Genomic DNA, 9,147 nt, shown 5'->3' on the forward strand with positions numbered 1-9,147 from the left:
GCCTTGTGAGAGTTCTCCAGACTGCTCTCCAGAGAGGATGGGCCAATTTAAATTCCCACCAGCAGTGTAGAAGGGTTCCTCTGAGCCCACGGCCTCTCCAACATTTGTTGCTGCTGTCCTTTTTGATGTATGTCATTCTCACTGGAGTGAGGTGGTATCTCAAACTTGTCTTTATTTGCATCTCTCTGACAATCAGCTACCTGGAACAGTTTTTCATATGTTTTTTAGCCTTTTGGATCTCCTCTGAAGTTAATGTCTTCTTCATATACTCTGCCTATTTTTGGATGGGGTCATATATAATGGAATATGACAAAGTTGCAAGAAAATAAGAGATTTTGTAGTTCTATAACATAAATGGAACTGGATTGAATACGTTAAGTAAAATAAAGTATAAGAAACAGAAAAAATATGACATGATATCACTTATTTTAGGCAATTTACAAAAACAGAGCAAGGGAAATTCAGTAAGACATATTAATAAGCTGAGTTTTATTTTTCAGATGTAAGAATTCAAAGAAAGGAAGAATGTAATTATCAGAAGAAGTATTCTTTTCTTTTCTCTCTCTCTCTCTCTCTTTTTTTGCTTTGCCTCTGGAGCTCAGTGTCTGCCCTATGAATCCACATCTCCTGTGGCCATATACTTTTTTTGAGATGACAGAGATAAATTGAGAAGTGTAGGGAAAATTAGGAGAAAGGTAGACACCTGAAGACCTGATTCTCATCTTGTGAAGCAAACCCTCTGCATATAGGGAACTGGGGGCTTGAACCAACGTCCTTGTGTAGGTCCTTATGCTTTATGCCATGAGTGTTTAACCAGGTGTGCAAATGCCTGGCCTCCAGAGGAAATTTCCTATATGAGTGAAATCTCCACATTCTATAAATAGTTGTATGAATGAACTTGAATGCATAAGGAAACTAAATCAATACAAATATTCAACAGTTTTAATAAAAATAATAATAATCCTGACTAGGGAAATGTTGTAGACTAAAATTTAAGCTTTTCTGGTGATCTGGCACAGTAAGAACTTTATGAAAACAGACATATCAGTAAGAACATACTGCAAGTGTACTACAAGTACAAGAAGTCGTAGATGACCTTCTTTTCTTCCAAAGTGCCCTCTTAAATTGTTATCATAATGTAATGGAAAAATACTGTTTGGAGAATAACATACTTTTTCAAGATTCTGCTTTTTTTATAACTTTCCTAGTAATGTTTTTCACAGAGCATTTCCCCAATTGTCAAATGAAATTTAAGTGTATTACTGCTAACTATAGTCATTATGGTTTGCATTAAATCCCCAGAAATATTTCATCTTATAAAATACTATATTATTTTATCTGGATCCAAGATAGCAATAGACTAGCAGCTTCTGGATTACTCTCTGTGAAACCATGGTAACAAGAACCACAGCTACACAAATTACACAAACTAAAAAATATAGAAACAACCTTTAAAGTAAAGAAAGCCCAAAAAGGCAAAGGAAGAGAATCACACAGAACTCAGGAGAGGATACAAAGACAATTGAAAAACAGATATGGAACTTTGCAGACCAGGTCTTGGTGACCTGGCACTAAGGGTAAACGGACATTGAAAACACAGGAAGACCTTTGGACCCTCAGTAAATATAAAAGTAAAAGTTTCAGCTAGAGTCTTCCCTGCCACCAGAGCCTCAAAGTAATGACTCTATGTGGATCTTGTGGTAATACCTGTCGGTTGACTCTGCCTTTCTTGGTCATTACTTTGTGGTCTAATACAAACTATGAACTTCTCAAAAGGTGAATCCTGTTGAATCCTTCCCAGTTTATCTATCTTTTGAGACAACTTCAGTCTGGATAGTCATCTATACATCCCAATGATGCTACCAGGCCCAATGCCCCTTTGTATATCCCCTTGTGTCCCTCCAGAATTACCCTCCATCCCAAGAACTCCTTTGCTGCCTTGTCTACCATGGTATGTCTTTGTGTGACTTCCTGAGGCACTCAGATACACTGTTCTACCCTGAGACTCCTTTGCAGCTCACAAAAAAATTTCTATAGCCTTCAAGTGGAGGACCTGTGAGACCTGTTAGGACCTTTCTTGAATAGTCACTTATCATTAGAACCTCTGTGCAAACTAACACATGAAACCTATTATTTTACAGCAGTGGGACCCTAGGACATTTCATATAGCTATCCAGGTGCCTTGTATGTGTTGCCATTTCTTTCCTAGGCCCCATGTGGTCCCAACCCTCACAGATAATCCAGATCTGTTGCTTACTCCATCCATCACATTAGATTTATCTTTAGCATCTCATTAGCCCTACCAGTAGCCAACCATCCAGACTGAACTCAATATCAATTGAAAGCCCTGAACAGTCTCCTGTGGTTTCTATAATGCTCAGATATTAAGCCAGGGCATACTAATAACAATCACCATCTCTACAAAGAAACCTGGTATGCAGTATTCCAGATTTTTGTAGATCTTATAATGGTCATCCTCATGTGAATAAGATACTGCAAGCAGAACTTTCTGCTAAAACCTAAAATACTGGAAGTAGAGTAAACCAAATATACAAAGGGAACATCTGTACTCTATTTCCATTTGACTCTGGAATTCTAACAAACTTCAGGGTAAGTTCTTCTTGAATATTGTATTACAGTAACTGTAACCTCTAAGTCAAATTCATTTTTACACAGTTTAAATTAAATTAATAACATTTGTATACTTTCCCCATATTTGGGAGCTACTGTCTTCTCTGATATAGCTTTCTTGTCTTTTTTCCAACTATGACACCATCTCACCAGACAATAATCTGGGTCCACCTGCATATTAGATGTCAAACCCAAGGAGAATAGTACTTTGAATAAGAGTGGAGAAGTCATAATAGACAAAATAGTAACCTAAGTACACGTGATGCTTCTATGAACAATTATATGCTGCCAAATTAGAGAACCTGGAAAAAATAGATGAGCTCGTAGTACTATAAATCCTGCTGAGTAAAGTAGGAGGAACTGGAATATGTGACTAGAACAATTGCAGCCGAAGTGATTGAAACAATAACTAAAGCCCACCAACAAAAAAACTCCAGGCTAAGACGGTTTTACAAATTAATTCTACAAAATCTTTCAGGAGGAACTTCTTACTACCTATACTTCTCAAAATTTAAAATATTGAAAATAGAGTAATAATATATACTACCTTCTACAAAGAGAGTGTCATCTTGATATCTTGATATTAAAAGTAGAGAGAGAGAGAGAGAGAGAGAGAGAGAGAGAGAGATTGAACTGCAGTGTTGTTTCACTGCTTTTAAAGGTGTCCTCTGCAGTTGAGGACCTGGGGACCTAATGTGTGAATCCATGTCCTTGAGAGTATAGTAATGTGTGTGCTTTGCCTGGTGTGCCAACACCTGGCTCCTTAAACACTGAATTTTAAGGAATAAAGAAGAAAATCAAAGACTTTTACACAATTAATAATAATTCATAGTAAATAATTTGTAAGATATGTTTATAATACAAGTTATATCATTAACCCATCTTTTTAACCATGACCTTCATAATTTATCTCTGTCTTATATGATACAGATGCTCTAAACTAACAATCCAATCAATTATTCAACTCTCAAAAAGCAATGATATTGTCTCCTTTGGGACAAAATGGACAGAACTGAAGATTATTATGCTTAGAGAAATAAAGACATGAAAAACAACTTCTGGATGTTTTCATTCATATGTGGACTCTAGAATACTGATACACATGAAAGTGTTAGAGAAAAAGGAAAGACAAAAGAAGTACAGGAAAGATGGAAGGAAGGAAGGAAGGAAGGAAGGAAGGAAGGAAGGAAGGAAAGAAAGAAGGAAGGAAGGGAGAGAGGGAGGAAGGAATGAAGGAAGGAAGAAATGAAGAACAAAAGAAAAGAAGAGAGCCATCAATCTGTTTTTAGGACTAGGATTTAGGAAATGAATGATGGCTATCTTTGGGTGGTGGGATGGTAGGGGTCCTGAACTTTGGTGTTATGTGTAGTTTGTGACTATACATTTAAATAATTGTAACCTATTGTTAAACACAAATAATATATCTGTCTTGCTCTATATTCTGGTAAGAAAATGTAGGATTTCTAAATATTAGTGGTAAGTGTGAACATACTTATCTAGTTACAGATTTTATGAAAAAACTTTCAGCTTTTCCAAAGTCATTTTATTTTTGATAAGTAATGTTTTCCACCATAGTTCTCACACTTGTACATTTTCTTATCTCTCTTTGATATGTGTCTGTATACTATACCCATCATCAAGTAATAGCTTCCTACAACATTTTAATTTTCATAAGGGGTTCAGCACTCTGATTCAATATTTTTAGGATTGAGATCATGACAAAGGTCAGAAGGAGGAGAGTAAAGATACCAGAACATTAACATTTTGTCCAATGTGATGGGGCAATGCTGGAATATAGGCTATCTTCAAGACAATGAGGTACACTACTTCCCAAATATGGGGAAAGTATATAAATATTATTAAACTGTGTAAAAAAGGAATTTGACTTCAATACAAGGAGATACACTATCTAGGTGAGTAGGTTAGCTATCTTGACACTGGACACTTTCAATTTTTCACCACTGTGTTTGTTGGTATGGTGTTTTTAATGTATTCATTATATACAGAATTTATTTTTGTTTAACCATTGGGAGATTAATGGTTTACAGTCGACAGTAAAATACAATAGTTTGTACATGTGTAACATTCACCAGTTTTCCACTTAACAATTCAACACCCACTAGGTCCTCCTCTGTAGACTATCGCACACTTTTACTTTGAGATATATATTTTCTTCTAACTTATAGATACATGTGCACATGTGGCCTATCTCATTCCTGGCATATATCTAGGTTCTGTAACTTTGTGTTTATTTATTATTTTTTATTTTTATAACTTTTCTTTTTTAAATTTTTAATTGTCTTTATTGGATAGAGACAGCCAGAAATTAAGAGGAGGAGGGAAGCTAGAGAGGAAGACAGACAGAGAGACACTTGCAGATCTGCTTCACCACTCGCAAAGCTTTCCCCATGCAGGTGGGGACCGAGGGCTCAAACTCGGGTCCTTGTGCACTGCAGCATGTGCACTCAGCAAAGGTAACCACCGGCCCTGGTTCTGCAACTTTTTTAGAAAGTGTACCACCCTAAATGAAACTAGGGAGCCGTATGAGGGCCCCAGATTCATCTGTTATACTCTTACCTGTCAGGCTTTTCTGGGAACCTCTTCCTGGGCACAAACCTCTAGCTCACCCACTCTGTTGTGCACCATATGCATGGGGCTTAGAAGGAATATCCTAGGGCAGCAGGAGTGAGCAGCCTGGTCTTTCCCTGTGTAAGTAGCAAGAGACATACCAGAGATCATTGGGGGAATATTTCTTGAACAATCCGTTTATTGAACAGCAAAGTATGGCTTATAAGGGGTTGTAGGAGGAAATAAGTTATCCATTCCATATATGGTTTTGATGAAGAGGGACAAAGAGAAATTGGGGGTTGAGAAAAGGTCATTCCAAGTAAATGTTGAACAAGGGGTTTAGTTGATGAAAGGAACGAAGGAAGTAGGGTTATCAATAACTAGCAGACAGAGAGGAACCATAAGAGAGGATAAAGATCATGTAGAATTAGAAGGTCTGGAGTGGGTTGATTAGTAAAGAGGATGTTCTTGGTTATAGTTTGAAAGAGTAGAACAATGATGTGTGGGCCATGTATGATCAAAGAAGATGGACTTCTATTAACTTTTGAGTAAATGAACCAACTGGTTTGAGAACAAGGAAACGGGCTGCATGAAGGGTCCTTTGTGAAGCAGGGAGACTTACAGAGAACACATTTCCTGGTGGTTGTTTTACCTCCATGCTCAATCTCAAGTGGAGAGAGAGTAACATAAAAGGTCTTGCAATACAGACTCCCATATTTTAATAGGAGGTCCCATACCATGCTCAACCATATCCTCACAATTTCCCTAAATCTCCCCCCTTTCTTTTTATTTAATGGACAGGTGTTATTGATCAATGTATGCATAAGCTTCTATGTATGTCAGAGGGATAGTAGTAGGGATGAAGAGAGACCTTTTGGACAGTAACCTTAATGATGTCTTGTATGTTTTTCTTAAGAAACTGAATAAGATAGGCAGCAATAAGTAACATAGTTACAATAGCCAGAAAAGGACCCAGAAGGGACAGAATCCAAGAGAGCAGGGGGGAGGTAAACCAAGAGTTAGAACTGAGAGATGGATAAGGGTTTTTAAGATAAAGGCTCATTTTGTACTAGGTTTTAACATCTTGTTCTACCAATCCTTATTCATTTATAAAATAAACAACTTCTTCTTGGAGGGCCACACATATGCCACCTCATTCTGCCAACAGAAGGTCTAAAGCATGTCTTTCTGGAGGGCCACCTTTGCCAGGGAGGTGATTTGTCTCTGAAGAGATTCAAGACTGTCAGCTGTGAAGTTCATGGACTGTTGAAGTCAGTCCTCGAGGAGTCCAGAAGTGTAGAGGGAGTGTCCAAGGGCCCCACCAGCTAGTCTGATAGAAGCAGTCAGTCCGATGCCAACGATAAGGGGAAGAAACACAGCTTGTCTGGTCTTGGGGTGGGATGAAAGCCAGTGGAATTCACCTTCCTCGTACAGGGTGAACTGTGGAACAAGAGAGACTAGGAGACAAGGACCAGGTAGGGAAGAACTAACACAGAAATACAAAGTGAAATTGCACCAGAACATAAAGAGGGGGGCATACACGTTAGAAGAAAAGGTGAGGCTTTTTTGAACAGTGGGTAATATTGGGAAAGAAGAGTGAAGTCGTGAGTTGGGCTGTAGTGCAGCGGGTTAAGCGCAGGTGGCGCAAAGCACAAGGACCGGCATAAGGATCCCGGTTCGAACTCCGGCTCCCCACCTGCAAGGGAGTCGCTTCACAGGTGGTGAAGCAGGTCTGCAGGTGTCTACCTTTCTCTCCTCCTCTCTGTCTTCCCCTCCTCTCTCCATTTCTCTCTGTCCTATCCAACAATGACAACAACAATAATAACTACAACAATAAACAACAAGGGCAACAAAAGAGACTAAAAATAAATAAAATTAAATTAAATTTTTAAAAAAAAGTCTAAAAAAGAAAAAAAAAGAGTGAAGTCAGCAGACAGGTAAGAGTGAAGTCCGGATTGACTTTGTGTAGAGAGGAATGGAAGTGAGGGGTGGCAGGATAGCTGAAGAAGAGGAGCTGGGTAAAACAGCAAGGCTTAATGGGGTATTGTTTAGTGGAGTGGCAGCAAGGAGATGCCTGTTAAGAGAGGGACATAAGAAACAGCTGGAGTCATTAGAGAAAACAGAGGACTGATTAAGGAGGGAAACAGCATATTGTAGGTAGACAGGCCAGGATGAGAGATCAAGGCTGGATGGTGAAGCAAGGTCTTGAGAGAGAGTTTGTTCTTATGTAGTTATTTTACTCTGAATCTGGAATTCCCTAATGACAGGGACTAGCAGTCAAAAGATAAAGATGTGGGAGTCGGGCTGTAGCTCAGCGGGTTAAGCGCAGGTGGCGCTAAGCTCAAGGACCGGCGTCAGGATCCCGGTTCGAGCCCCCGGCTCCCCACCTGCAGGCAGGTCCCTTCACAGGCAGTGAAGCAGGTCTGCAGGTGTCTGTCTTTCTCTCCCCCTCTCTGTCTTCCCCTCCTATCTCCATTTCTCTCTGTCCTATCCAACAACAACGACATCAATAATAACTACAACAATAAAACAACAAGGGCAACAAAAGGGAATAAATAAATAAAAAATAAAAATAAATTAAAAAAAAAAAAAGATGTTGGCTGAGGTCGAAGAGGCCTGTGAGCCATAAAGTTTCCCACTTATACCAGTGACCCATCAGTCATGCCAGGGATCATGAATCGTGAAATTGAAGGAGCCTCTACTGGAAAAAATATTGTCTTTGAGGGTTAAATACGACTCTCATTTGCTGTCTAGACCATGGATTTTTTTTCCGAGGGTCCACCATGTCTTTTACAGTAATTGTAGTAGCATCCTCCATATTTATTGATAGATGTAAGGCAGGAGACTGTATTTTCAAAAGGAAAACAGATAAATGGGCAGCCCGATATTGGGGAGCAGGGGTTTACAACGACAAATTTAACTGGAATAGTAACGGCAGTTTGACATCCTTTGAGAGAACAGTTTCCAGTCCTAATGATTTTACTAATGCCTTATATGTTTCTCTAACCTGGAACTGCCAGAAGGTGACAGGTGAAGTAGAGGCAGGAGGGTTTTGTCCTTGGGCTGTGTGAATCAGGTTTCTCAGGTCCTGCCATGTCACATTATGTGTCCTGGAGGGGGTGGTCCTGCTGCGGACACTCTTGCACTTTTTGTTCTTCAGGGAAAGCTGTGCCATCCTGTGGGCAATGCCGGACATGGCGGGCAGGAGCCAAACATGTGAATAATTCTGTGGAGACACACATGCAAAACCTCTTTCCGTTGTTAGCAGGGGGTCTGGTTCCTTTCTAAGGGCCATAGAGAGGGTCCTTCTATTTAACTTTGATAGCTGGGAGGGAGGGTGGCATTTGCCAGTGGAGAATAATTGGTGGCTGATCTGAATTTTTGTAAATATTAAAGAGGTTTAATGAAGTTAATGTTTTGACAACTGAATAATGGGTGGATACATCCCCCTTTTTTCTTTATTTAATTGGGCTTTAAGTGTTTGGTGGGCCCTCTCACAATGTCTTTTCCTTGAGGGTTATAGGGATATCTGTGGTATGAGTGATATTTTAAAGGGAAGAGATTTTTTTTTAATTGTTGGCGGACAAAAGTAGGGCCATAGTGGCAGAACAAGATATTTGGGCTATAGCCCAGATTATCTTAGAGAAGGTATCAACTGAGACAAAGACATATTTTTGTTTACCAAAGGTGGGTAAGTGGGTGACATCAATATGCCATAGAGCATTGGCTTTAAGGCCATAGGGATTGACTACAGGGCCTTGGATCCTGGGCAGAGGTAGTGCAGTTGGTTAAGCACATATGGCACAAAGCTCAAGGAATGGCATATGGATCCCAGTTTGAGCACCCGGCTCTCCAACTGCAGGGGAGTCACTTCACAGGTGGTAAATCAGGTCTGCATGTGTTTATCTTTCTCTCCCCCTCTCTGTCTTCCCGTCCTATCTCAATTTC

Source organism: Erinaceus europaeus, chromosome X (genome assembly GCF_950295315.1).
Source record: "Erinaceus europaeus chromosome X, mEriEur2.1, whole genome shotgun sequence".
Taxonomy (NCBI): domain Eukaryota; kingdom Metazoa; phylum Chordata; class Mammalia; order Eulipotyphla; family Erinaceidae; genus Erinaceus; species Erinaceus europaeus.